The 27,400-nt window shown below is 45.0% G+C and overlaps 1 protein-coding gene across 3 annotated transcripts in view; it reads right to left on the bottom strand.

Annotated features, from left to right (window-relative positions):
* Window positions 1-27,400, bottom strand: part of TRMT1L (tRNA methyltransferase 1L) — a 322,764-nt gene that overhangs the window by 21,195 nt on the left and 274,169 nt on the right. The gene's annotated exons all lie outside the window — the stretch shown is intronic.

Here is a 27,400-nt window from a genome sequence, read left to right on the forward strand (position 1 = left end):
GATCGCTAACAGTTTTTTTGGTAGTATTTTGGTGAACTGGCAAGCACCAGCCCCAAGCAGCGTCAGATTAGCGCCAGTAGCGCTAACACCCACACACGCACCGTACAGCTCCCTTAGTGGTATAGTATCTGATCAATATCTGATCCGATCAGATCAGATCTATACTAGCGTCCCCAGCAATTTAGGGTTCCCAAAAACGCAGTGTTAGCTGGATCAGCCCAGATACCTGCTAGCACCTGCGTTTTGCCCCTCCGCCCGGCCCAGCCCAAGTGCAGTATCGATCTATCACTGTCACTTACAAAACACTAAACGCATAACTGCAGCATTCGCAGAGTCAGGCCTGATCCCTGCGATCGCTAACAGTTTTTTGGTAGCTTTTTATTGAACTGGCAAGCGCCAGCGGCCTAGTACACCCCGGTCGTAGTCAAACCAGCACTGCAGTAACACTTGGTGACGTGGCGAGTCCCATAAGTGCAGTTCAAGCTGGTGAGGTGGCAAGTAGTGTCCCGCTGCCACCAAGAAGACAAACACAGGCCCGTCGTGCCCATAGTGCCCTTCCTGCTGCATTCGCCAATCCTAATTGGGAACCCACCGCTTCTGCAGCGCCCGTACTTCCCCCATTCACATCCCCAACCAAATGCAGTCGGCTGCATGAGAGGCATTTTCTTTATGTCCTCCCGAGTACCCCTACCCAACGAACCCCCAAAAAAGATGTCGTGTCTGCAGCAAGCGCGAATATAGGCGTGACACCCTCTATTATTGTCCCTCCTGTCCTGACAATCCTGGTCTTTGCATTGGTGAATGTTTTGAACGCTACCATTCATTAGTTGAGTATTAGCGTAGGGTACAGCATTGCACAGACTAGGCACACTTTCACAGGGTCTCCCAAGATGCCATCGCATTTTGAGAGACCCGAACCTGGAACCACCCACCATTTTAATCTGTAGGGCATTTGCTTTAAAAAAATATATAATGTTTGGGGGTTCAAAGTAATTTTTTTGCAAAAAAAAATAACTTTTTCATGTAAACAATGAGTGTCAGAAAGGGCTTTGTCTTCAAGTGGTTAGAAGAGTGGGTGATGTGTGACATAAGCTTCTAAATATTGTGCATAAAATGCCAGGACAGTTCAAAACCCCCCCAAATGACCCCATTTTGGAAAGTAGACACCCCAAGCTATTTGCTGAGAGGCATGTCGAGTCCATGGAATATTTTATATTGCGACACAAGTTGCGGGAAAGAGACAAATTTTTTTTTTTTTTTTTTGCACAAAGTTGTCACTAAATGATATATTGCTCAAACATGCCATGGGAATATGTGAAATTACACCCCAAAATACATTCTGCTGCTTCTCCTGAGTACGGGGATACCACATGTGTGAGACTTTTTGGGAGCCTAGCCTCGTACAGGACCCCGAAAACCAAGCACCGCCTTCAGGCTTTCTAAGGGCGTGAATTTTTGATTTCACTCTTCACTGCCTATCACAGTTTCGGAGGCCATGGAAAGCCCAGGTGGCACAAAACCCCCCCAAATGACCCCATTTTGGAAAGTAGACACCCAAAGCTATTTGCTGAGAGGTATAGTGAGTATTTTGCAGACCTCACTTTTTGTCACAAAGTTTTGAAAATTGAAAAAAGAAAAAAAAAAAAGTTTTTTCTTGTCTTTCTTCATTTTCAAAAACAAATGAGAGCTGCAAAATACTCACCATGCCTCTCAGCAAATAGCTTGGGGTGTCTACTTTCCAAAATGGGGTCATTTGGGGGGGTTTGTGCCACCTGGGCATTCCATGGCCTCCGAAACTGTGATAGGCAGTGAAGAGTGAAATCAAAAATTTACACCCTTAGAAATCCTGAAGGCGGTGCTTGGTTTTCGGGGCCCCGTACGCGGCTAAGCTCCCAAAAAGTCCCACACATGTGGTATCCCCATACTCAGGAGAAGCAGCTGAATGTATTTTGGGGTGCAATTCCACATAGGCCCATGGCCTGTGTGAACAATATATCATTTAGTGAAAACTTTTTGTAAATATTTTTTTTTTTTTGTCATTATTCAATCACTTGGGACAAAAAAAATAAATATTCAATGGGTTCAACATGCCTCTCAGCAATTTCCTTGGGGTGTCTACTTTCCAAAATGGGGTCATTTGGGGGGGGTTTGTACTGCCCTGCCATTTTAGCACCTCAAGAAATGACATAGGCAGTCATAAACTAAAAGCTGTGTAAATTACAGAAAATGTACCCTAGTTTGTAGACGCTATAACTTTTGCGCAAACCAATAAATATATGCTTATTGACATTTTTTTTAACAAAGACATGTGGCCGAATACATTTTGGCCTAAATGTATGACTAAAATTTAGTTTATTGGATTTTTTTTATAACAAAAAGTAGAAAATATCATTTTTTTTCAAAATTTTCGGTCTTTTTCCGTTTATAGCGCAAAAAATAAAAACTGCAGAGGTGATCAAATACCATCAAAAGAAAGCTCTATTTGTGGGAAGAAAAGGACGCAAATTTCGTTTGGGTACAGCATTGCATGACCGCGCAATTAGCAGTTAAAGTGACGCAGTGCCAAATTGGAAAAAGACCTCTGGTCCTTAGGCAGCATAATGGTCCGGGGCTCAAGTGGTTAATAAAGGCCTGAAGTTTGTCCCACCTCGCAACCTTAAAAAATTTCAGACTTTTATTGACGTGCAAAAATATGCACGTAAGCTTAATATTAAGAGGTACATTTTGAGCAACACATCGAGACAATTGACTAGGGAAGCATCTGTGGTGGTCCATTCAGGGCTGTCCAATGCTTCGCTCTTCAACCCCCCTGGGAATTCAGCACCTAATATCACTATCTTTCGAGACCTGGTGCTGAACGACCTGACCAATTTGAAAGTTAGATTGGTGCAATTTCAACAGAACATTAGAGTTGGAATAGACGCTTTGTGCAACAGGAATGGCATAATCATACGCCCCGCAGATAAAGGCGGGGCTATTGTTATTATGGATAAAGATTCCTATATTAACCACTTCCCGACCGCCGCACGACTATATACGTCCTAAGTTTGAACGGGGATATCGTTGTTATGGCAGCAGCTAGCTGCCATAACCTCGGTATCCCCGTTTTCGTGCGGCGGCCGGCTTTCAGATAAAAGTGGTCCCTGCGGCGGATTCGCCGCGAGATCACTTTTATTGGTGGCTGGAGAGGGGCCCCCTCCCTCCCGCCGCGATCCGGTGCCCTCCGCCGCTTACCGGAGCCGTCGGTAGCGGCGGAGGCGATCGCGTCCTTCTGCGTGGTGTGTCTGGAGACGAGTGAGGCCAAGATGGCGCTCACTCGTCTCCATGATACTGCTGGGCGGAAGCGACGTCAAAACGTCACTTCCGTCCACGCCTCTTAAAGGCATATTTTTACAAATGTCATTTTTCTAAATGACTTTTTTTTTTTTTTTTTATTGCATTTTAGTGTAAATATGAGATCTGAGGTCTTTTTGACCCCAGATCTCATATTTAAGAGGTCCTGCCATGCTTTTTTCTATTACAAGGGATGTTTACATTCCTTGTAATAGGAATAAAAGTGACACCATTTTTTTTTTTTTTTTTAAACAGTGTAAAAATAAATAAAATATTTTAAAATAAATAATAAAAAAAAAATTTTTTAAAACCCCCCCCTGTCCCGACGAGCTCGCGCGCAGAAGCGAACGCATACGCGAGTAGCGCCCGCATATGAAAACGGTGGTCAAACCACACATGTGAGGTATCACAGCGACCGGTAGAGCGAGAGCAATAATTCTAGCCCTAGACCTCCTCTGTAGCGCAAAATATGCAACCTGTAGAATTTTTTAAACGTCACCTATGGAGATTTTTGAGGGTAAAAGTTTGACGCCATTCCACGAGCGGGCGCAATTTTCAAGCATGACAAGTTGGGTATCAATTTACTTGGCGTAACATATTTCACAATATAAAAAAAATTGGGATAACTTTACTGTTGTTTTATTTTTTTTATTTAAAAAAGTGAATTTTTTCCAAAAAAAGTGCGCTTATAAGACCGCTGCGCAAATACGGTGCAAAAAAAAAGTATTGCAATGACCGCCATTGTATTCTCTAGGGTGTTAGAAGAAAAACCATATATAATGTTTGGGGGTTCTAAGTAATTTTCTAGCAGAAAAACCTGTTTTAAACATGTAAACACCTAAAATCCAAAACGAGGCTAGTCCTTAAGTGGTTAATGAAATACATAGGATCCTTTCGGACACTGATACCTACTCCCCTCTGCCAGCAGACCCAACATCCGCATATAAATGCGAGTTGAGTACTCTGATTGACAAGGGATACAATATGGGGATTCTAAATAAAAAAGAGAAGGAACATCTGGTCCCTCTAGCCCCTCATCTGCCTGTCATGTATATATTACCAAAAGTACATAAGGCTCTGATTAATCCTCCAGGTAGGCCCATCATCAGTGGTATAAATTCCATTACATCACGTGTGGGAAAATATATTGATTTTTTTCTACAACCACTGGTGATGGGCACACCCTCCTTTCTTAAGGACACGAAACATGTCCTTAATTTATTGGGTGAAATTGAATGGAAGACCTCTTACACGCTAGTGACTGCGGATGTCGCATCGCTTTACACGTCAATATCTCACCAATTAGGACATGAGGCGGTGCGTCATTTCCTCTATCGGGACTCCAATATCCCCATCACACAATGTAATTTTGTGATGGAGCATAATCATTTTTGGCATAATGGTGCGCACTATTTGCAGATAAAGGGGGTGGCCATGGGAGCTAAATTTGCTCCCAGTATGGCCAACCTCTTTATGGCCAAATGGGAGGAAGAAGAGGTTCTACATTACAGGCCCTCCCAGCTTGTCATGTGGAGAAGATTCATTGATCATGTCCTCTTTATACGGGATGGTGACTTGGAATCCGTTGCCACCTTCCTTTCCTCTCTTAATAATAATGATAGAGCCACAGTCCTCACTTATGAGGCTAGTCCGATTCAAATTCATTTCCTTGATTTAGTCATTAAAATTGATAATGGTAGGATTACCACCTCCACCTGTTTCAAACCAACCGACAGGAACAATTTCATCCCACTGGATTCCTGTCACTGTCGTTCTTGGCTATCTGCTGTCCCTAAGGGTCAATTTTTGCGCCTAAGGCGGAATTGCTCAGATATAGATCAGTTTTATAATGAGACCTCTACTTTGAAATCTAGATTTGTGAGTAAGGGTTATGATGAGTCAGTTCTTGACTCTTTGATCATAGGAGGTAGGGAATAAGGACCGTAGGGATCTATTGGTTGATAAACCCCCTCAGGTCGAAAGCAGAGAGGATTTCGGACTAGCCTTTCTTACAACCTATTCAAGCCAGCACTGGGCCATTAAAAGGATCATTAGAAAACATTGGCCAGTTATTAAAAATGACCGGGTCCTTGGGCCCTTATTGTCAGATAAACCTCGGGTCCTATTCAGGAGAGCACTAGTTTTAGACACATACTGGCACCTAATGTACCAGACCCGCCTACACGTCTTAGTTTTTTGGGGGACCTGAAGGGCTTCTCCCCTTGTAGAAGGTGCAAGGTCTGTAGGGTAAATATGTTAAGGGACAGGAGATTGACTGAATTCACCTCAGCTAATACGGGTCTCACTTACCCTATCAAATCACCTATAACATGTACCACTAAGTGCGTTGTATACCTTCTTAGGTGCCCATGTGGGACGAACCATTAGGATGTTACATGTAAGGGTAGGTGAGCATATCACCAATATTAAACAAGGCTTTGACAAGCATAGTGTCTCTAGACACTATGATCTTGTACATAACAGAGATCCTAAGGGTACCATTTTTATTGGTATAGAAAAATATGTTCCCCACTGGCATGGCAGTAATGGTAAGAGAGCCATTTCTAGATCCGAGACTAACTGGATCTATAAACTTGGCTCTCATGCCCCCAATGGCTTGAACATAGAATGGGACATCAACTGTTTCATTAATAACAGTCGATGTCCCTGTTGGAGAGTGTACAACACCTTATGTCATGTCCTTTGTTGCTGGAGGTTATGCTGTGGAGACCTTGTGCTGTGCTTTTATCTGTTCCCGTGGTCTTTATTATTATTTATAATTATGTTATGTGATCCCTCTGTCAGTGGGGGTGAAGCTGTCTGCTTTATTATTTACTTCTGTTGAGCTGTTGGTTATACTAACCTTTATGGATGTTGAGGGAAATAGTTATATTTTGCCCACATCTTAGGCTTTACCTTTAATGACCACTAGATGGCATTAGTATGAACAGTATGTCACGCCTGGCAGTGTTCACGGCTGCTAACCAACACATTAAGCTTTTCTCACTTTGTTTACATGATAGGAATCAGATCCCAAATGACCAATTGTGTTTTAGTTCTGGTTGGACCAGCCAATGGCGGTGTTTTCCAAAGTGCCGTGTGGCTACATAATGCGCATGCGCGATTGCGTACCCCTGATGACGTCAGTTGTCACGAAACGGCCGTAGGGTCACAACGTGAACTTGCATCGCGCATGCGCGATTTTAATTCTAACGGCAGTGAAGTCCGTTTCATTTCCTTGCTGGTTTTTTATATACCATTCGTACGATTTTATGCAGTGTATGTCTGCTATTTTTAATAAATGGAATTTGGCTCTCTACACTATGGGAATCCTTTTTTCTTTTTGATACAGCTCACCCCCGCTGAAGTACTTGCTGCTTGAATCATCCTGTGACCACGCTCTCCTGAGGGACCCCTGCTGCCACATATGAGCTATCTGGGTAGAAAGATCAAGGAGATCTGACGGCCACCAGCTGTTATCCTGTTGGGACATCAGCTAAGCCTGTTTTGACCCCCCTGAGTAAAGGCGGTCGCAGGCTTTCTGGTAAGCCCTCAATTTTTTCACCTGGTGACGGGCAGCACTATCAAGTGGATTATCATATTTGGATTTCTGCACTTTCCACACAATTATTTTTTGACTTTTTTTGGATTTTTCACTTTATTTGAACATTTTTCACTTTATTACAGTTTGTCATCTACAAGCACCAAATTGCATTAAATGTTAGCAATATACTGGTGGACTTCCGTCACTGTTTACACTATCTATCATCACTTTATCACTTATTTTTGTCTGTACTAATATTAGTTTGATTAGTATAATAATTTACTTTGATATATGTCCAGCGCTGCACTTTATTTATATATTTACAGATTTAAAGATTGCTGTTCACAAGTGCAAACCATCCAACTTGAAGGAGCTGTAACAGTTTTGCAAGGAGGAATGGGCAAAAATCCCAGTGGTAAGATGTGGCAAGCTAATAGAGACTTATCCAAACAACTTGGAGCTGTGATAGCCGCAAAAGGTGGCTCTACAAAGTATTGACTTTAGGGGGGTGAATAGTTAAGCACATTGACTTTTTCTGTTATTTTGTCCTATTTGTTGTTTGCTATACAATAAAAAAAAATTTTAAAAAATCTTTGAAAGTTGTGGGCATGTTCTGTAAATTAAATGATGCAAATCCTCAAGCAACCCATGTTAATTCCAGGTTGTGATGCAACAAAACACGAAAAATGCCAGGGGGTGAATACCCTTGCAAGGCACTGTAAGACCTTGAGACAGTAGATCGGGGCGACGTGGAAGCGTCCATGGCCTGTCTATTGTCAGTCTCACAATCTCCGGGAATCAGGGCCATCTGGGCCATGCTGGTGCCACCAGAATGACTGGAATCCCCTCTCTCCGAATCCTGCGTAACAAATGTGGAAGGAGAGGGATCAGAGGTAAAGCATAAACCAGGGAGTACTGGCTCCATGGAACTGCCAGAGCATCTGCTCCGATTGCCAGAGGATCTCTTGTCCGGGACACAAACTGCTGTAGCTTGTTGTTGAACCTGGATGCCAGTAGGTTAACCTCTGGCCACCCCCAACGTTGGCAAATTTCCTTGAACACCCCTGGGTGTGGGGACCATTCCCCCAGGCAGATCTGCTGGTGGCTGAGATAATCTGCCTTCCAATTCTCTACTCCCAGGATATGGACTGCTGATAGAATCAACACATTTCCCTCTGCCCAGGCTAGTATGTGGTTCACCTCCTTGAGAGCTGAACGACTCCTGGTACCGCCTTGATGGTTTATATAGGCCACTGCAGTGGCATTGTCGGACTGAACCCTGATAGGGCAGTCCTGAAGCTACACCGTCCAGGATTGTAGGTCCAGTCGTACTGCACATAATTCCAGGACGTTGATGGGCAGGATCTGTTCTGTCCTTGACCATTTCCCCTGAGCTGTGAGCTCTTCTAGGGTCGCTCCCCAGCCTAAGAGACTGGCATCTTTAGTCAGTACTCCAAGTTACCGGGAGGAAGGATTTTCCCTTTCGCAGGTTCTGATCCTGCAACCACCAGTTTAGGCTTAAGTGTGCCCGAGGAGATAAGAACATTGGACAATCCAGGGCTTGTCCTCTCCTGTTCCAAGCCAACAACATGTCTTGTTGTAAAGGCCTGAAATGGAACTGGGCATAGGGTACTGCCTCAAAGGTGGATACCATCCTCCCTAGAAGACTCATACCGAGCCAAATGGAGTGTTGTCTGATGCCCCTTATTTGACGCACCTGATCCTTCAGGGCACAGATCCTTGCGGGTGGCAAGAATACTCTTGCTTGGACCGTATCTAGGATCACACCTAAATACTTTAGACTTTGAGCTGTTTCAAGGCTGACTTTTTGGTATTTATGATCCAGCCTACACTTTTCAAATACCGCACTGTGTATGTTATGCTCTGTTCTAGAGCCTTTATCGAGTGATCTCTGAGCAGGAGGTCATCCAGATACCCGAGCACCAGGACCCCTTGGGCCCCTAAAAGACCCAGTACTGGTGCAAGGGCCTTTGTGAATACCCAGGGAGCTGTAGCAAGCCCGAAGGGTAGAGCCACAAACTGAAAATGACGTTCCTCTACTGCAAATCGTAGGAACCTCTGATGAGGCTGAAAGATAGGAACGTGTAAATACGCGTCTTTTATATCGATGGAGGCTAGAAAGTCTCCCATCTAGAGTGAGGCTACTACTGAGCGGACAGACTCCATCTGAAAGGACTATCAGTAGATACTGGTTCAGGGATCTTAGGTCCGAAATGGGCCTTGCGTCCCCATTTGGTTTTTGAACCGTAAACAGGTTAGAGTAAAACCCTGTGCCCCTTTCGGATACAGGAACCTCTACAATCATTCCTTGATGCACTAAATGAGTGCCTGAAGCAATAAGTCTCTTTTTGGAGGATCCGAGAGAATGGTGGATCTTAAAAAACCTCTGAGGGGGAACCCCCGCAATTCCAGCTTGAAACCGCGGGATATAGTTGAGGTGACCCACTCGTCCTGAATTATTGTTCTCCAAATGTTCGCAAAGTGCAGCAGCCTTCCCCCCAACCTGATGGAGTGGGGGCATCCCCTCAAAAGGAGGGCTTGGTGCTGGGTTTAGAAGAACTTTGGAGCCAGGGCTTTTTCTGGCCCTGGCCTTGCGGCTTGCCCCTGGCCCTAGCGCCCTGTTGGCGGTGGAACTGCCTTGGCGCTGAGACATTTGAGGAAGCAGTCCCTGAGGTTTTAAACGAGGGACGCCTAGAGCTTTTCTTCACAGAAAGTAGAGAACTCTTCCCTCCAGAAATCTTTTGGATATATTTGTCCAAATGATCACCAAATAAATGTTCTCCATGAAAGGGGAAACTTGCCAATAACATTTTACAAGGAAGCTCGGCTGACCAGTTCTTAAGCCACAAAAGTCTGCGCATATGTACAGACAAGAGAGCCAAACGAGAAACCTGCTGTATTGAATCCTTTAAGGCATCAACAGCAAAACACAGCGCTCGAGGAATATCTGTCTTATTTTCAGCCAGATCATCCTCCTGGTTAGGCCTATCAGGCCGTCTGATCTGATCCCTTATGGACTGGCAGATACCAATTGCTGCAACAGCTGGCTGAATAGCTGAACTGGCCAAAGAAAAGGAAGCTTTTAATAATGACTCCAATTTCTTGTCAACAGGGTCTTTCAAGCCCCGTGCGTTATCTACCGGAGAAGTTAAGCTCTTGTTTAAGGAAGAGACTGCTGCATCTACGGCTGGCATGCTCCACTTCTTAAACTTTTCATCCATGGGATATAAAAGGGAAAACCTCTTCGGAGGAACAAAAATCCTTTCAGGATGTTCCCAATCCGCATACACCGCCTGTTCTAACAGAAGGTGTACGGGGAAAGCCTGTGTAGGCGCAGCGGCTCAGATTGCCTGGAAGCCTTTGGTCCTTCAGGGGATACAACACTAGGGATACGATTAGGTTCATCAGGAACTATTGAAGACATAGGTGCGCCCTTCCCTGTAGTGTTAGGCCCACTTCTCTTTTTTGAAGACATTTACTAGCCGCAAAAAGAAAGTACCTGGGTGTAGTATTAAAACACCTTAGAAGGGAGACTCTTTAATAGGGCTCACCAACCCCTGTGAAACAATTCTGCTAAGCACCTTTAGCTTGCCAAGCAACACTTGTTGAGTCACGTGACCCGGGTAAGGAGAAATGAACCACTGCAAATGCCTGGTTCAGAGGCTGCTCTGTGTCCCACAGCTGCCTTCTGGAAACACTGCATGCTTGGCATACAGAGCTTAAATAAGCTGGTTGTGTGCCAGAACATTCCGCGCATGTGTGCACACGCACGTACGCGGTCCCGGCGAACCTGCGTCTGGCCGTATTCGCATATGACGCAAATTTTCGTGCGCCAAGATAAAGGCCACGGCACATGTGCGGCGAAGCCGCGTGCGCCATGGCTGCCAAACAAACCGCTGAGCCCAGCAGCACTCCTGCGAACACGTGCGCCATGGCGAACCAAGGCGAAATGGCACACCGTCGTGCGCCATCATACAGGTTAAAAGCAGCCAGACACAAGCAAAAATGGTACACTTTGCAAACACCCACAGCTAGCCCCAAACTCCACCTTATGGTCACCGCACACAGGTGTCCAACCTCTAGCTAGCTTGACTGATTGTTACAATTGCTGGGACACCCCACAATAGTAAAAGGGGTTTCACTTACCCATCCAGGCACAGGGCAGCTTAGAAACTAAGAGCCCAATGTTTACCCTTCACGGCGGGTTCCTGTCACTTGAGGACCTTCAAGGACTGGGTACCCTTTTCATGTTTAGGGTCCCCTCCCTTGGACCTGTACAACACCCTGCAGGAATGCCTTAGCACTGTAGTCTCCAGGATTGCACTTCGCAGGGTCCAGGGCCTGAAGGCCGCATTACAGGCAAAACCTTGCAGGATCCTGAGTCTTTGCGAGGCTCACGTACAATTTATCTTGGCACATAAAGCCTGTGTCAAAGGGATCCGATCGGTCATTCCCTTGATTCATTTAAGAACTGTTTGTCGGACTAGAGACCTGGAGCTCAGAGAGCTTAAACAACCGTGCCATCCACCTTGCATACACTGGAAAAAAACTGAAGTACTTCCTGTATGGGAGGGGTTATATAGGGGATCACTTCCTGTCTAAAGACCTACCAGTGTCCATTCACCTGGAGATGAAGTATAACCCAACAGGTAATGAATATTAGCCTAACTCTGTGTCCCATGATGTATGAAAAAGAAAGATATCCCTGCCCTCTTCTGGCTTTGGAACCGGGACTATAGTCTGCAGACTGAGCAACTCTGAAAAGTAGAATTCTAGCGACGTCCGATTCTCTGAGGATGCAGGGACCTTCGTCGATTGCTGGATGCGGACTTTTGAAGTGAAGACGAAACACATTGTGAACCACTTGCAGGACCCATACATCCGATATCCTTACTGCCCAGATGTTGCCAAAATAACCTTTCAGAAAGACTTGGTAGCTGCCTTGGGGGGCTGAGAGGCCTTGGACTTTGCTTGATCCCCCAAAGGAGTTGTGTGGGTGTCATGAGAAATGGTTAAACTCCCTACCCAGTCAGTAGGATCTTGCGTCACTGATCTGCTCCCAAAACGTCCTATTTGTGCGAATGGACTGTGTACAACACCTCCGATCCTGGGGGAGATTTCCTTCCAGTCACCTGATGTATCGTATTCTCCAGAGTTTTCCCAAAGAGCGTCCCTCGTGAAAATGGGATAGAACATGAGCCTTGTTTTGAGGCCGAGTCTGCAGACCAGTGCTTCGGCCACAAGGCCCGTCTGGCCCTGACAGAATGTGCCATAACTCGTGAAGCAAACCTCACCAGATCCACAACCGCTTCCGCTATGAATTCCGCAGCCAACTTGATGTCCTGGAGGCTAGTAGACACTACTTCCTCATCGCCATGTGATCCGAGAGCCAGCTCCACATTTGCAGACCATACTTAAATGGCCCTTGTGACAGAAGTCAGGGCAAAAGAGAACACCCTTTTGAGGTCTGAATCAGCCCTCCTTTTCATAGAGTCCTTGAATGACACTGTCTCCTCCAGTGGCAGAGTAATATGCCTTGCTAAGTGTTACAAACATGCGTCCACTTTTGGAGGCGAGTCCCAGGGTCCTAAATCCGATGGCCAGAAAGAGTAAAGTTTAATCACGCTGTTCCATCTCCTCCATAAGAGGAAACTTAGGCAGATCCTTCTTTAAGTTAGGATAATATTTCCTTTGGTCTTGAGGAACGGAGGAACCTCCTCCCATTCAATAGCCTACTTAACTGTCGTAATGAAAGCAGGAATTAAGGAAAAATCTAAAGAAAATTAATCTATTTAATCTTGCGCTTCTTGAGAGTCCGCATCAGACCCGCTGGTCACTAACCCTGGCTCCGGTAAATCCTCTTCCTGCACCGCCTGGTGCACAGACCTAACCTTCTTGGAGGAGGCAGGCAAAAGATCTTTTACACTATCTTGAACTGCTTCTTTAATGTACAACTTGATATCTTCATTCACCGCTTGTTTGGACTGAGAAGTTTCCCTAAAGCACGATTCACAGAGCCGTTTGGATGGCATAAATGCGCCTTCACATGCCCAACAAATATTTGCCACCAGACCAGTAGGATTCATGTCCTTCTACCCATAGATGAGCCTGTATGGCAATGCCTACAAGATATGCCGGCTGAAACAGAAGAAGAGGTTTCTTGATGCATATGGTGCCACTTGAACTTTGTTTTGGAATAAGAAGGACGTGGCAATGGTAAATGATATCACTCTTTTGCAATTCTTATGTGAAGAGCCTCTCCCCCTGCAATAAGGAAAGACTGCTCAAGAGAGGAAGAAAGGACTACACAGGAATCCATAAGCGGTCCCTACCTTTCGGTAGTCTTCAGTGCCTCATACACAGGAGCTGGTGAGCTCATCTTGGGCTATGCAAGTAAAGGGAGCAGGAGATCAGAAGCTTAACCCAGAAAAAAAAAACCAGCTAATATAGGGAGGATTAACCTGCTACACTCAGTTCCACAGGCAGGCAGAAAACAAGGCGAATGGAGGTCCCTTCCCCAGCAGCCACAAGGACAGAAGCAGACTATAGGACAGATATAGAGGTTAGCAGGAACAGTGTAACCCAATACCCTAACGCAGCCACGGCTTAAATCTCACGTTTAGCAGGACACTGACAATCCAGGGCAACAGCAGTGCAAGGCTCGCCGCGCCGGAGCTTTAAATATTGCGCCACCCCAGCTTGTCCAATGGGCATCCATCGCTTCACAGCCAATCAGGAGCCGGGCCTCTGAGACAGCGCTTTGACTTCATCAGCCTGCACCGTGCCCGTGGAACACAGGATAGCCAAGGAGGGAGGGGGAGGAGCTGCGAGCGCTGGTCAAACATTGGTGCATCTTGCTTGGAGACCCCTTTCTAGGTTCTTCCCTCACCCAACTACCCAAGGTTTCATATCGTAGAGCAAAAAATATTAAAAGTAGGATAGCACCTAGTAAAATCCGTAAAGTCCCACTCACTCCAGCCTCACACATCCCCCTAATTCCATTAGTGGGAATGTACCAATGCCGGAAAAAATTATGCCTAACGTACAAATTTGTTGACCATGGACAAAAAAACTTCACTGTTAAAGACAAAACATACACCATAAAAGACTTTTATAATTGCTCCAGTGAATACGTGGTGTACTGCCTGACCTGCCCATGTGGTCTCTTTTATGTAGGCAGGACCATACGCCCCCTACGCCAACGTTTTGGCGAACACAGACGTTTCATAGAAAAGGGCTGGGACAAACACAGTGTCCCTCTTCATTTTTTGAAGGAACACCAAAAATCTACCATGGGCCTCAGAGTCTGGGTCATCGAGGCCATGCCCAGAGGTCTTCCTGCTGCAGAACGTTTTAAACGCCTGTGTCAGCAGGAGGCCTACTGGATATATTCATTGGGTACTCTCTCGCCAGGGGGACTCAATGAAGAATTAGAAACACATTCTTTGTTGTAGTTTACTTCCCCCCCCTTCCCCTCTCCAATCATACATTCATTCTTCACTTTCTCATTATATATATATATATATATATATATATATATATATATATATATACACCTTGCCCATCACTATACAAGCCATGTGGAAGTTTCTTACAACATAAAAATACCCCCATGGTCCTTTGCTGTCGTATCATCCAGTCACCTGAGGGACCGCTGTCCCCTCATGGACCCAGATAGCAACTCCATCGTTCTATATAACAACTTCACCCCCTTTCCCCCCACCCCTTCCCTCATGTCCCCCTGAGCTCATCCTCATAATGTGTATCCCAGTGCTTTTTAATTTCATTTTTTATTTTAATTTTACATTTATTTTTATACTTATTTTTATTTTTTTATCTATTTTATTTATTTATTTAATTTCTATTTTTCATTGTTTTTTTCCCATTTTTATTTTTCATTTTATTTTTTAGTTTATATTTATTTTTATTTCATTTTTTTTTTCCACATTTTTTCATCTTCTAAATAAATGTTTTAACTCTAATTCCACTTACTATTATTATCCTTATATTTATTAAACTTACCCCCAATTCATCATATTTTTAATTCTTCATACTTTACTTTCAACTTTTTTGTGCTTTTTGGAAGATTGTGGGTCTGCTGGCTGTTGTGGTTCCACAGCCACAGACCTCCAGCCCATACACCTTAACCCAATTAACCTAATTGCCTCCACTATATATTCAAGCTGCTCTCCTCCAGGGAGCAAAAAGGCCAGTAGAAGGAGCTGTGAGCCCCGAGCGCGTAGCCTGTACTATCCCTGCATTATCCCCAACACCAGCCTGGACGTTTGCCGCGCATCAGTGACGTCATTTCCTCTTCTGCACTCCAGAGTGGTCAGCGTGGAGCTTTCCATGCACTGGATGCAGTGGTTCAGCCTGTGTACAGACTCCACACCCAGACGCCTGAAGGAATGAAATCCGAGCCGGAAGCAAGATCACAGCAGATCCCAGGACACTTTTAAATCTCAAAGAAACACCTCCACCCTGCAAACCAGTAAGTGTAATTGTTACACTAACTTTTATTTTTGCATAAACAAGCTACCACAGTTGGCGCCTCCACACCCCTCCTTTTTTCAACATTGATTATCAACAGAGGTAATGGACACCCTCTAAGGATGGCTGCCTCCTCATTCTAGAATTTACCTGCCTTATTTTAATGTGCTATTATAGCTACCATTGTACGATTTACCTTAGACATCACATGTTGCGGAGCGCCGGAAAACCCCCCCTTTTGTTTCAGCGCCGGTCAATCCACCAATGAAACATGCGCTGGCTGCACGAGGGACAGAAAGAAGTAGAGATAGGAAGAGCCCAGGCTGGAGGTTTTTAGCCACATTAAAAAAAAAAAAAAAAAAAAAATTTTGCATATTATGCAGTAGCTTTTACCCCGGCACCAGGGGCACCCAACCTTGGGGGGTGGGGGGTGGGGTTTACCCCCAACAAGAGGGCCCTCCACCATGGGACCTTCGATGGGACTACATAAAATCATCAGGAACATCCGGAGCGAGGACAAAATAAGAACACTGTCAACTGCCTTTTGTATTACTTGTCAGGAAAGGTTTGGGTTCCTGGAGAACTGGGCCGACTTTTCAGTTCGTTACCAGCTCTATAGAAGGGACCAACTGCACCTAAATGAGGAGGGTGCAGATCTGCTGGGAGTGAAGATGGCCGAAAAGGTAGAGGGACTTTTAGACTAGGCGACGGTGGGGGTGGGTGGGGGCGTCCAGACAGAGATAGCAAGTGTGGAACGTATTTCAGTGGGTAGTATTGGGGGCATTAGTGGTAGGTTGACTAAAACACCTAAACCCATGGTAAGTATAGTAACAAGTCCTCTTTGAAACCTCAGAACACCCAATAAGGAGATAGTATGCGTCCGGACAAAACTACGAGGCATGTTCACTAATGCCAGGAGGAATAAGATTTTGTGGGAATTTCAGAGACCTGGTTCAATAGCTCTCATGATTGGCTGGCAACCATTCAAGGGTTTTACCTATATCGCAGTGACAGGGAGAGTAAAAAAGGGGGAGGGGTATACCTGTATATCAAAAATGATATACAGGTGAATGTGAGGGATGACATCACTAAAGGAGCAAGGGAAGAGGTGGAATCCTTATGGGTAGAGTTACAATTGAGGAAACCAGGGAGAAAGGGAACTTTCCCTGGGAACTATAGACCAGTTAGCCCAACATCAATAGTATGCAAGCTCTTGGAAGGGATGATAAGGGACTATATACAAGATTTTAGTAATGAAAACGGTATCATTAGCAGTAATCAGCATGGATTCATGAAAAATCGTTCTTGCCAAACAAATCTATTAACCTTCTATGAGGAGGTGAGCTGCCATCTAGATGAAGGAAGGCCCGTAGATGTAGTGCATCTGGATTTTGCAAAGGCATTCGATACAGTTCCCCACAAACGTTTATGGTACAAACTAAGGTCTGTCGGCATGGACCAAAGGGCGAGTACCTGGATTGAAAACTGGCTACAAGGGCGAGTTCAGAGGGTAGTGATAAATGGGGAGTACTCGGAATGGTCCGGTGTGGAAAGTGGGGTTCCCCCTGGGTTCTGTCCTGGGACCAATCCTATTTAATTCATTCATAAATGCAGGGCCGTCTTTAAGGCAGGGCAAAAGGGGCAGCTGCCCTGGGCCGTGTCATGGTTGTGTTGCCCAAAGCAGCTGCCTCATACTTGCCAACTATCACGGTTTAAAGTCCCTTGTCCCATGAAGTTTTAATCCCGTGCTGTGTCCTGATATCTCTGTGTGAAGTGCTGCTACTAATGCTGTCCAGCTCTGCCCTATTGCTGTGCACAGATGACTCACCTGCAGACCCTGTGTTTACATGTAAATAACCTGCATTAATATGTAAATAGTGGCAGCATTATTTTGTAAATAGAGGTGGCATTCATATGTTTATTATGCTCCCCTGAGGTCATATACACCATCACCTATACTGAATACTGCCCACTTGGGAGGTAAAGGGGCATGCTTAAAAGTCCTGCCTACAACTGTGGTTATTAAGCTTAACATCAGCCTGTTCTGCAAAGGTAAGCAAATTAGTGGGGGGAGGGTAGTGTGGGGTATGCAGAGGTAGGCAGAGAAGGAATTACAGTTTGGGGTGCACAAGTTAACAAGGAGGAGATGTATAGAGGTAAGGTGCAAAGATTAGCAGAGGAGGCAGGTAGAGTTAAAGGGGTGGAGGGTTGGAGTGGAGAGGATGGTTTGGGCTGCAGAGGTTAGCAGGGGTTTTAGGATGCAACGGTGTACTGACAGGGTGGATAAAGATGTAGGTCACGTGTAGGGCAGCCCAATTATTTTAATGGGCTGTTCTATATGCTAGAAATGCGGACAAAAGTCCCTAACGCTTTTTCAAAATCACATGGTGCCACAGCACGTCAACAGATGCGCGAGGGTGTCATTAATAATTAATGGCACTTCTGTGTATCTGCTAAAGGGCAGCACGTTTCTGTGGTGTCAAGAAAGCGATGTTGAATGCGTTCCCGACACACACAAATGTGAACGCAGGCTAAATGTCTCAGTTAAATTGGTGGTCAGTGTAAATCAGTGTTAATTTCGTCAACAAAAACGTTTGTCATAATTTTCATCAGAGGCTTTTTTACAGTGTCGAAAAAGAAACTAAAAGTACAGCACATTTTCGTCAACTGACGAAAACTATGACGACAATAGAATCCATTTTCGTTAATGAACGAAAACGGGACGTTAATGGCAAGGAGGGACTATACCCTCATGAATTTACTGTATTTTTCGGCGTATAACACTGTATATACGCCGATATTTGTTTTTTTTACCAATAGGGGGCGGGGATCGGGCGGTCCGCCCCCGGTGCCACACATTGGGGGATGGTCAAGCCAGCCGCCCCGCCTCTCCTGGCCCTTGGACAGCACTGCCAGCAAAGTTCCTATCATTAGGAAAAAATCATTGTCAGCCTCTTCTCCTATACTGCTCCTCCTCCTGTGTCACTCATTGTAAGCTGAAGCTTCTAACCTCAATAGCTTCGTTCTTGTTGGCCTCTCTCCTCCTCCTGCTCCTCCTCCTCCGAGTGTTGCCTAGATTGGAGGAGGAGAGGGGTCACATGATCATCCATGTATCTTCAGAGGAGAGCAGTCATGTGACCAGGTCCATGCAAGAACGAAGCTATGAGGTAAATTTAGAGACTTTGATTTACAATGAGAGTGACACAGGAGGAGCTGTGTATGAGAAAGGGCTGGCAGTGATTTTTTCTTAACTTTAGAGTACGCTGGCACTGCTGTCCCAGTAGACTGGGGGTCTCCTGGGAATGCAGGGGGGTCTGTGTATTATGGGGGTTTTGTATTGTGCAGAGGGTGGGGGGCTATGCTGTGTACTGTGGGGGGCTTTGTATTGTGCAGAGGGTGGGGGGCTGTGCTGTGTACTGTGGGGGGCTTTGTATTGTGCAGAGGGTGGTGGGCTGTGCTGTGTACTGTGGGGGGATTTGTATTGTGCAGAGGGTGGGGGGCTGTGCTGTGTAATGTGGGGGCTTTGCATTGTGCAGAGGGTGGGGCCTGTGTTTTGTGTACTGTGGGGGACTTTGTATTGTGCAGAGGGTGGGGGCTGTGCTGTGTACTGTGGGAGGCTTTGTATTGTGCATAGGGTGGGGGGCTGTGTACTGTGGGGGGGTCTGTGTGCTGTATGGCGCTGTATATTGTGCAGAGGGTGGGGGGCTGTGTACTGTGCACATTCAATTTTAGTAGACTAAAATAATGATTATATTAGACTAAATGTATTGTGCAGAGGGTGGGGGCTGTGCTGTGTACTGTGGGGGGCTTTGTATTGTGCAGAGGGTGGGGACTGTGCTGTGTACTATGGTGGGCTTTGTATTGTGCAGAGGATGGGGGCTGTGCTATGTACTGTAGGGGGCTTTGCATTATGCAGAGGGTGGGGGGGCTGTGCACTATGGTGGGCTTTGTATTGTGCAGAAGATGGGGTCTGTGCTGTGTACTGTAGGGGGCTTTGCATTGTGCAGAGGGTGGGGCCTGTGTTTTGTGTACTGTGGGGGGCTTTGTATTGTGCAGAGGGTGGGGGGGATGTGCTGTGTATTGTGGGGGCTTTGTATTGTGCATAGGGTGGCAGCTGTGTACTGTGGGGGTCTGTGTGCTGTGGGGCGCTGTGTATTGTGCAGAGGGTGGGGGCTGTGTTCTGTGCAGATTCAATTTTAGTAGACTAAAATGATTATAATAGACTAAAATGTACTGGAGATTTTAGTTGACTAAAATACGACTAAAATGGGACTAAAACTAAAATGCCATTTTAGTCCTAAGACTAAAACTAAATCGAAATTTGCTGCCAAAATTAACACTGGTGTAAATCTTCTCATTAGATTGGGGCTTGGTGTACAATCCTTTCTTTCACAATATTGGCCAGTGTGAAGGTCCCCCTTACATTGGTGATCAGTGTAAATCCCTCCTTACAATGTTGGTCAGTGTAAATCCCTCCTTACATCAGTGGTTACTGTGAATGCTCCTATTACATTAGTGGTCAGTCTAAATCCCTCCTTACATCAGTGGTTACTGTGAATGCTCCTATTACATTAGTGGTCAGTCTAAATCCCTCCTTACATTGGGGCTTGGTGTAAAATCCTTTTATTCACACTAGTGGCCAGTGTGAAGGTCCCCCTTACATTGGTGGTTACTGTGAATGCTTCTATTACATTGGTGGTTACTGTGAATGCTTCTATTACATTGGTGGTTACTGTGAATGCTCCTATTACATTGGTGGCCAGTGTAAACCCCTATTACATTGGTGGCCAGTGTAAACCCCTATTACATTGGTGGCCAGTGTAAACCCCTATTACATTGGTGGCCAGTGTAAACCCCTATTACATTGGTGGCCAGTGTAAACCCCTATTACATTGGTGGCCAGTGTAAACCCCTATTACATTGGTGGCCAGTGTAAACCCCTATTACATTGGTGGCCAGTGTAAACCCCTATTACATTGGTGGCCAGTGTAAACCCCTATTACATTGGTGGCCAGTGTAAACCCCTATTACATTGGTGGCCAGTGTAAACCCCTATTACATTGGTGGCCAGTGTAAACCCCTATTACATTGGTGGCCAGTGTAAACCCCTATTACATTGGTGGCCAGTGTAAACCCCTATTACATTGGTGGCCAGTGTAAACCCCTATTACATTGGTGGCCAGTGTAAACCCTTATTACATTGGTGGCCAGTGTAAACCCCTATTACATTGGTGGCCAGTGTAAACCCCTATTACATTGGTGGCCAGTGTAAACCCCTATTACATTGGTGGCCAGTGTAAACCCCTATTACATTGGTGGCCAGTGTAAACCCCTATTACATTGGTGGCCAGTGTAAACCCCTATTACATTGGTGGCCAGTGTAAACCCCTATTACATTGGTGGCCAGTGTAAACCCCTATTACATTGGTGGCCAGTGTAAACCCCTATTACATTGGTGGCCAGTGTAAACCCCTATTACATTGGTGGCCAGTGTTGAAACTCATCTTTATATGGGCCACCAATGTAATAGGGGTAAAATCAGCATTGCCATTGATCACACCCTCCCCTCCCCCCAGCACTGCCACTGATCCCAGGAGATCTAGGATCCCTAGGAGTTTTTGTGTCTATTGATGGGTCCCCTTACCTCTCCAGTCCATGGTGTGCAGGAAGGTGGAGAGCGAAATAGCATGGAGGGGGGGCCCCAAGAAAATGTTTGCCCAGGGTCCATTTAATATTAAAGATGGCCCTGCATAAATGATCTGGAAGATGGGATAGACAGCTCAATCGCAGTATTTGCGGACGATACTAAGCTAAGCAGGGCAATAGCTTCTCCGCAAGATGTGGAAACCTTGCAAGAAGATCTGAACTTAATGGGGTGGGCAACTACATGGCAAATGAGGTTTAATGTAGAAAAATGTAAAATAATGCATTTAGGTGGCAAAAACATGAATGCAATCTACTCGCTAGGGGATAACCTCTGGGGGAATCTAGGATGGAAAAGGACCTGGGGGTCCTACTAGATGACAGACTTAGCAATGGCATGCAATGCTGCAAGCAAAGCCAATAGAGTATTGGCGTGCATTAAAAAGGGAATTAACTTCAGAGATAAAACGATAATTCTCCCACTCTACAAGACTCTCTGGGGGTCCTGGACTATGCTGGGGCACCTGGCCTATGCTGTCCAGTTCTGGGCTCCAGTCCTCAGGAAAGATGTGCTGGAAATGGAGAGAGTACAGAGAAGGGCAACAAAGCTAATAAAAGGAACAGGAGAATCTTTGTTATGAGGAAAGATTACAAGCACTGAACTTATTCTCTCTGGAGAAGAGACGCTTGAGAGGGGATATGATTTTAATGTACAAATACCGTTCTGGTGACCCCACAATAGGGATAAAACTTTTCCACGAAAGGGCATTTAAAAAGACTCGCGGCCATTCGCTAAAAGTAGAAGAAAAGTGATTTAACCGGAAACTGCATAGAGGGTTCTTTACGGTAAGAGTGGTAAGAATGTGGAATTCTCTCCCACAAGCAGTGGCTTCAGCAGGGAGCATAGATAATTTTAGGGCAGCTAACTAATGATTATTTTCATAATCAATTAGTTGGCCGAATTATTGTTTCGATTAATCAGATAAAATCATATAAAACCGTAATATGCCATTTTTTTTCGTTTATTTAAAATAATAATGAAAACACACCAATGGTGGGGCACTATTCCTCCCAGGAACACAAACGATGGGGTACTATTCCTCCCAGGAACACCAATGATGGGGCACTATTCCCCCAGGAATACCAATGATGGGGCACTATTCCCCCAGGAATACCAATGATGGGGCACTATTCTCCCCAGTAATACCTATGATGGGGCACTATTCTCCCCAGAAATACCTGATGGGGCACTATTCCCTCCCCCCCCCGGAACACCAATGGTGGGGCACTATCCCTCCCCCCCAGAAATACTTATGATGGGGCACTTGTGCTCACAGAAATACCAAATTGAATGTTTTGCCAAGTTCACTCATTGTATTAAAAAAGTAAGCCGCTACCTTATATTGCAGCTCGGCGATCACAGCAGCTTCTCTTCTCTCTCCCTTAGCTCAAGGCAGCAAAGCCGGCGGGGCTGAGAATACCCCCACTGACATCAGCGAGGAGAGAGGCGGACGTCCCCGGTCACATGAGCCAGCTTGTATACAATACACAGGGGATTGTAAAACTTTGGCGGAGGCGGGACTGGCAGGGAGGAAGGTGCGTGCAGTTAGACCAACTAATCGATTGGCAGAACAGTAAACCAAGAATTGCATTCTCGGTATTAAGGAGAGATAAAGTGCAAGGAGGGTTAAAAGTACTAGATCTGCAAAAATATTATAATGCGGTGTTAATTTCACGGGTAATGGGTATGGTCTAAGGCAGTAAATGAGAAAAGATGGGTACAAATTGAGAACATAATGAGCGACACATGGTTGAGTAGCATTATTTGGATCCCATCACAATATAGAGCACTGGGGGAAGATACACATGTAAGGTCACGTAATGTACATCGCATCATTCAACCCACTTTCTGTGAGCTAAGGGAAATTATTTGGAGAGTGGATTAAACATGATAATGTACAATTAAAGGATATAATGGAAAAGGGGAAAATATACACATTTCAAGAATTAAAACACAAGACAGAAATGATGACGATTAATGAATGGCCATACCACCAGATGAAACAATTTGTCAGTACGCTACCTCAACTAATAAGATCAGGGGAAGATCTCAGACCGCTGGAGTGGTTAAGTTTGGCACCAAGCACAAAAAATGGGATATCACATATTTATAAAATCTTGCTGGCAGAGAACAGGCTGGAGGCCCCACCATATATGAAAAAATGGGAAAAAGAATTAGGAGCTAGAAGTAATAAACTTAAATTAGAAAAGATTATGTGATTGGCACACACCTTTGCAGTAGGGCTGGGAGATTTTCCCCTCCAAAAAAAATCTGCGATTTTTTTAATAAAAAACTCGATTCACTATTCGAATCCGATTTTTTAAAAATAAATTGTATACAGTGATGTAGTGTGTCAGTATACAGTGATGTAGTGTGTCAGTATACAGTGATGTAGTGTGTCAGTAAACAGTGATGCAGTGCGTCAGTATACAGTGATGCAGTGCGTCAGTATACAGTGATGCAGTGCGTCAGTATCCAGTGGTGTAGTGCGTCAGTATACAGTGATGATCACTGTATACTGACACACTATATTACTGTATTCTGACACACTACACACTGTATACTGACACACTACACACTGACTGTATACTGACCCACTACATCACAGTATACTGACTATTGCACTGATGGATTGTCCTCTGTCAGTGTGTGTGTGTGTGTACTGATCACACCCATTATGACACACGATGCCATCCATACAGCCAGAACTCACCCTCCCTTCTCTCTCTCCTGCCCGGGACTGTCCCTGTGATCCCTGATCCCTGTACAGGAGTCACCCAACCCCCCTCCTCCTCCTGACATCACAGCCCTCCAATACACAGCGCTCCACCAACAGATCTAAGCCTCGCCCATTACTCCGCCTACCCACCCATGCACAGCGTCCGGACTCGTGGACTAGGCCGAAGCTGCAGCTCGCCTGAAAAATCGTCCCCGCAGCTCCTCAGGACCGGCGCGCGGTCCTGGTGAAAATAAAAAAAAATCTAAAAAAATTGATTTAAATCGATTTGACATCTCAACTCGATTCAAGATTCAAATCTATTTTTTCCCCAGCCCTACTCTGCAGTAGATTCTAACACAACAGAGATAAACTACAAATGTTTATCAAGGTGGTATAGAACCCCAGACAAAGTAAGCAGGTATCAAACAGAGAAATCGCCATTTTGTTGGAGGGGATGTAAAATAGTGGGAACAATGGCTCATTTATGGTGGGACTGCCCAAAAATTAAAAATTATTGGAGTGAGATAATACAGCTAATAAAAGAAAGCACTAAAAAGGAAGTCTCAGAAGATCCGTGTTTATTTCATGGGACAGTGGGTTCAATAAAACAATATAAAGAATCTTTGATACCTCATTTATTAAATTCAGCTAAAAGTCAGATTCCAAGATGTTGGCAAGAAATAGAAAGTCCTACAATAAAAGACTGGATTAGAAAAGTAGAAGTCACATATAGTATGGAACATCTGAGATATAGCGAAGAGGAAGAAATAGAGGGAGTGATAAATAGATGTAAAGACTGTAAGGTGTTTAAGAAGACCAGGAGATATGCGGAGGTTGTAAGTGGAAGAAAACTGGTCTAAACCAGGAGAACCGGGCAAAATAAAGAAACTTAGTTTTAGCGAAGGATGGGAATAGAGGGGAAGAAGAAAGGGGGGGGGGGTGTTTAGTAGTCTTGTGAAGGGATGGAAAATATATACTGTATTTGCACTTTATTGGTGTGTTTGTATATGGATGCAAATGAAAAAATAAATACTAAAACAAAAAACGAATCGAAAATGAAAATCGTTGACGAGTTTCATTATCGAATAATCATTTTAGCCCTTACCAACTATGTAACTATGTATTGGGGGTCAAGGGGGCAGAGCTGACCCACAGTGATGGCATGATGCAGAGCCAGGAAAGAACAATTTTGTTTGGGTATGTCGCAAGACCTCGCAATTGTCAGTTAAAGTAACCCAGTGCCGTATCGCAAAAAATGGCCTGGTCATTAAGAGGGTAAATCGTTCCAGGGCTGAAGTGGCTAAGACTGAGGCAGTAGAGTCTAATACTGGAACAGTCCACTTTTTAGAAAACCCTTTTTCCACTGGATATAGATAGGCAATGAGTCTCAGAGTGAAAACCTTTTAAAAGGAGAAATCCAATCATAAATTGTTCATTCTATTTGTTCATGAAGGGGGGATGTCTTTAGAGGTTTTGCAGGTCTCTTAGTACCCAGAGGGCGTGGAGAGACAGGTGAGAATCAAGTGTGACTACACCAAGGCTTTTGTGCACAGTAGATGTGAGCACAGTCACATTGGCAAGCATATTGACTGAAGTCATAGCATCAGGTGTATGAGAGCCTGTGGGTAAGAAAGGCTGGGGCTTTTGGACTCTGGACAGGGATGGGCTGTATTAAGGGCTTTAGCTGCCTGAGAAATTCTGACAGAGGGGTAATCTGCCTTAGTCAAAGATGGAGATAGAAAGGGATGCAGAGATCAGTGTTAAAGCAGAAGTAAACTCTGCCCCTCAGATGCTGTTTAACCACTTCAATATTGGGCATTTTCCCCCCTTCCTGCCCAAGCCAATTTTCAGATTTCAGCGCGGTCGCTGTTTAAATAACAATTGTGCGGTCATGCTACACTGTACTCAAACAACATTTTTATCATTTTCTTCCCACAAATAGAGCTTTCTTTTGGTTGTTTTTGATCTCCTCTATGGTTTTTATTTTTTTGCTAAATAAAAAAAAGACCGACAATTTTGAAAATAAAAAAGTTTATTCATTTCGGTTATAAAATTTTGTAAATAAGTACGTTTTCTCCTTTACGGATCGGCACTGATGAGGCTGCACTGCCAGGCACTAATAAGGTGGCACAGATGGGCACTGATAGGCGGCACAGATAGGTAGTTATGGGTGGCACAGATAGGCAGGACTGATGGGCACCGAGAGGTGGCACTGACTGGCGTCACTGATTAGGAGGCACTGGCAGGTATTGCTGGTGGGCACTGATTGGCATCATGTGTGGGCACACATTGCCACCAGGGATGCTATACCTGGTGGTCCTGGGTGGGCATCCGTGGGGGGGGCTGTGCTGATAAACAATCAGCGCAGACCCCCCTGTCAGAGGAGCAGGCGATCGGCTCTCCTCTACTCATCTGTCAGACGTAAGGAAATATGACGTCCGGTCAGGATAACCCAACCACTTTGCCAACATCATTTTGCTAAATCGTGGGCGGCAAGTGGTAAAAAAAAAAAAAAAAGTATTACAGCATATTCTACATTATAATAACCCCCATTCACGTGTTTCTTACTTTTTCCAGCAGTTTTAAAATCCGTGCTTCCTGGGATAAGCCAGCTCCAATCTCGCACATGCACAATGCTTTCTAAGCCAAGCCTCATTCTAGCTACGGGATTGCTATGTCCCACCGATCATAGCAGACCTGTTTGACGATTAAGGTCACATGTGCATCAGGAACTTCTGAATGGGACTAAAATATCGTGGTATCTCGGCACAGTGCTGCAGAGAGATGGAAACGGCATACTTATTAATGAACTTACGGCACAAAGAGCATGCCGTGAATCGGGGGGGGGGATGCACATGCGTGGGTGACGCCAATAAATAGAACGGGACAGATTATTAGCAAACAGAGGAGGAATAGTGACATCTACACACAGTGATTTGCACTGTATTCACTGCCGATTATAATCTGCAAAAGTTATGTGGGAGAGTTTACAACCACTTTAAAATACCGTCATGCTCTAGTGCAAGGAAAGTAGAGCCACTTTAAGCGGTTTGAGTGGTTTTGCAGTCCAGAGCGGCAGATGGATGTTTGCCTCAGCTTTGTCACGGTCCAGTGTCCAATCACCTGAAGGTAGCAGCCTATAACCCAGAGTCTGAATATCCAGCCTGTGTCCTGCACTGTATGATTAAAGTAAAACTAAAGGCAAAACTTTTTTGTTTTGAATAGAGTGGAGGAGAGGGATTAGAACCCCTGTCAGTTTTTAATCCTGGCTGCACCCCCATTAAGGAGACTCACCCTCTCAATTTGTCCCGTTTACTATTATCACTGAACGTGAAAGTAAAAGAAAATCCCAAATTTTGGGTTCTCTACAGGGACACTAGCTCTGGGGACCTGGGGGTCCCCAAGGAATTCCCTTACTTTGCAGGCATTTCCTCTCACTTCCTGCGTGGCTATGGGCAAGGAAGGGATGGAAAAGTACTTTTTTCTGTCTCTAGATGCCCAGCATCATTCAACCCACTTTCTGTGAGCTAAGGTCATCCTGAACCTGCCACAGCCTGTGACTGGATGATTTCTCATCTTAACAGCATGC

This window comes from Aquarana catesbeiana, linkage group LG12 (assembly GCF_042186555.1).
Source record: "Aquarana catesbeiana isolate 2022-GZ linkage group LG12, ASM4218655v1, whole genome shotgun sequence".
Lineage (NCBI taxonomy): Eukaryota > Metazoa > Chordata > Amphibia > Anura > Ranidae > Aquarana > Aquarana catesbeiana.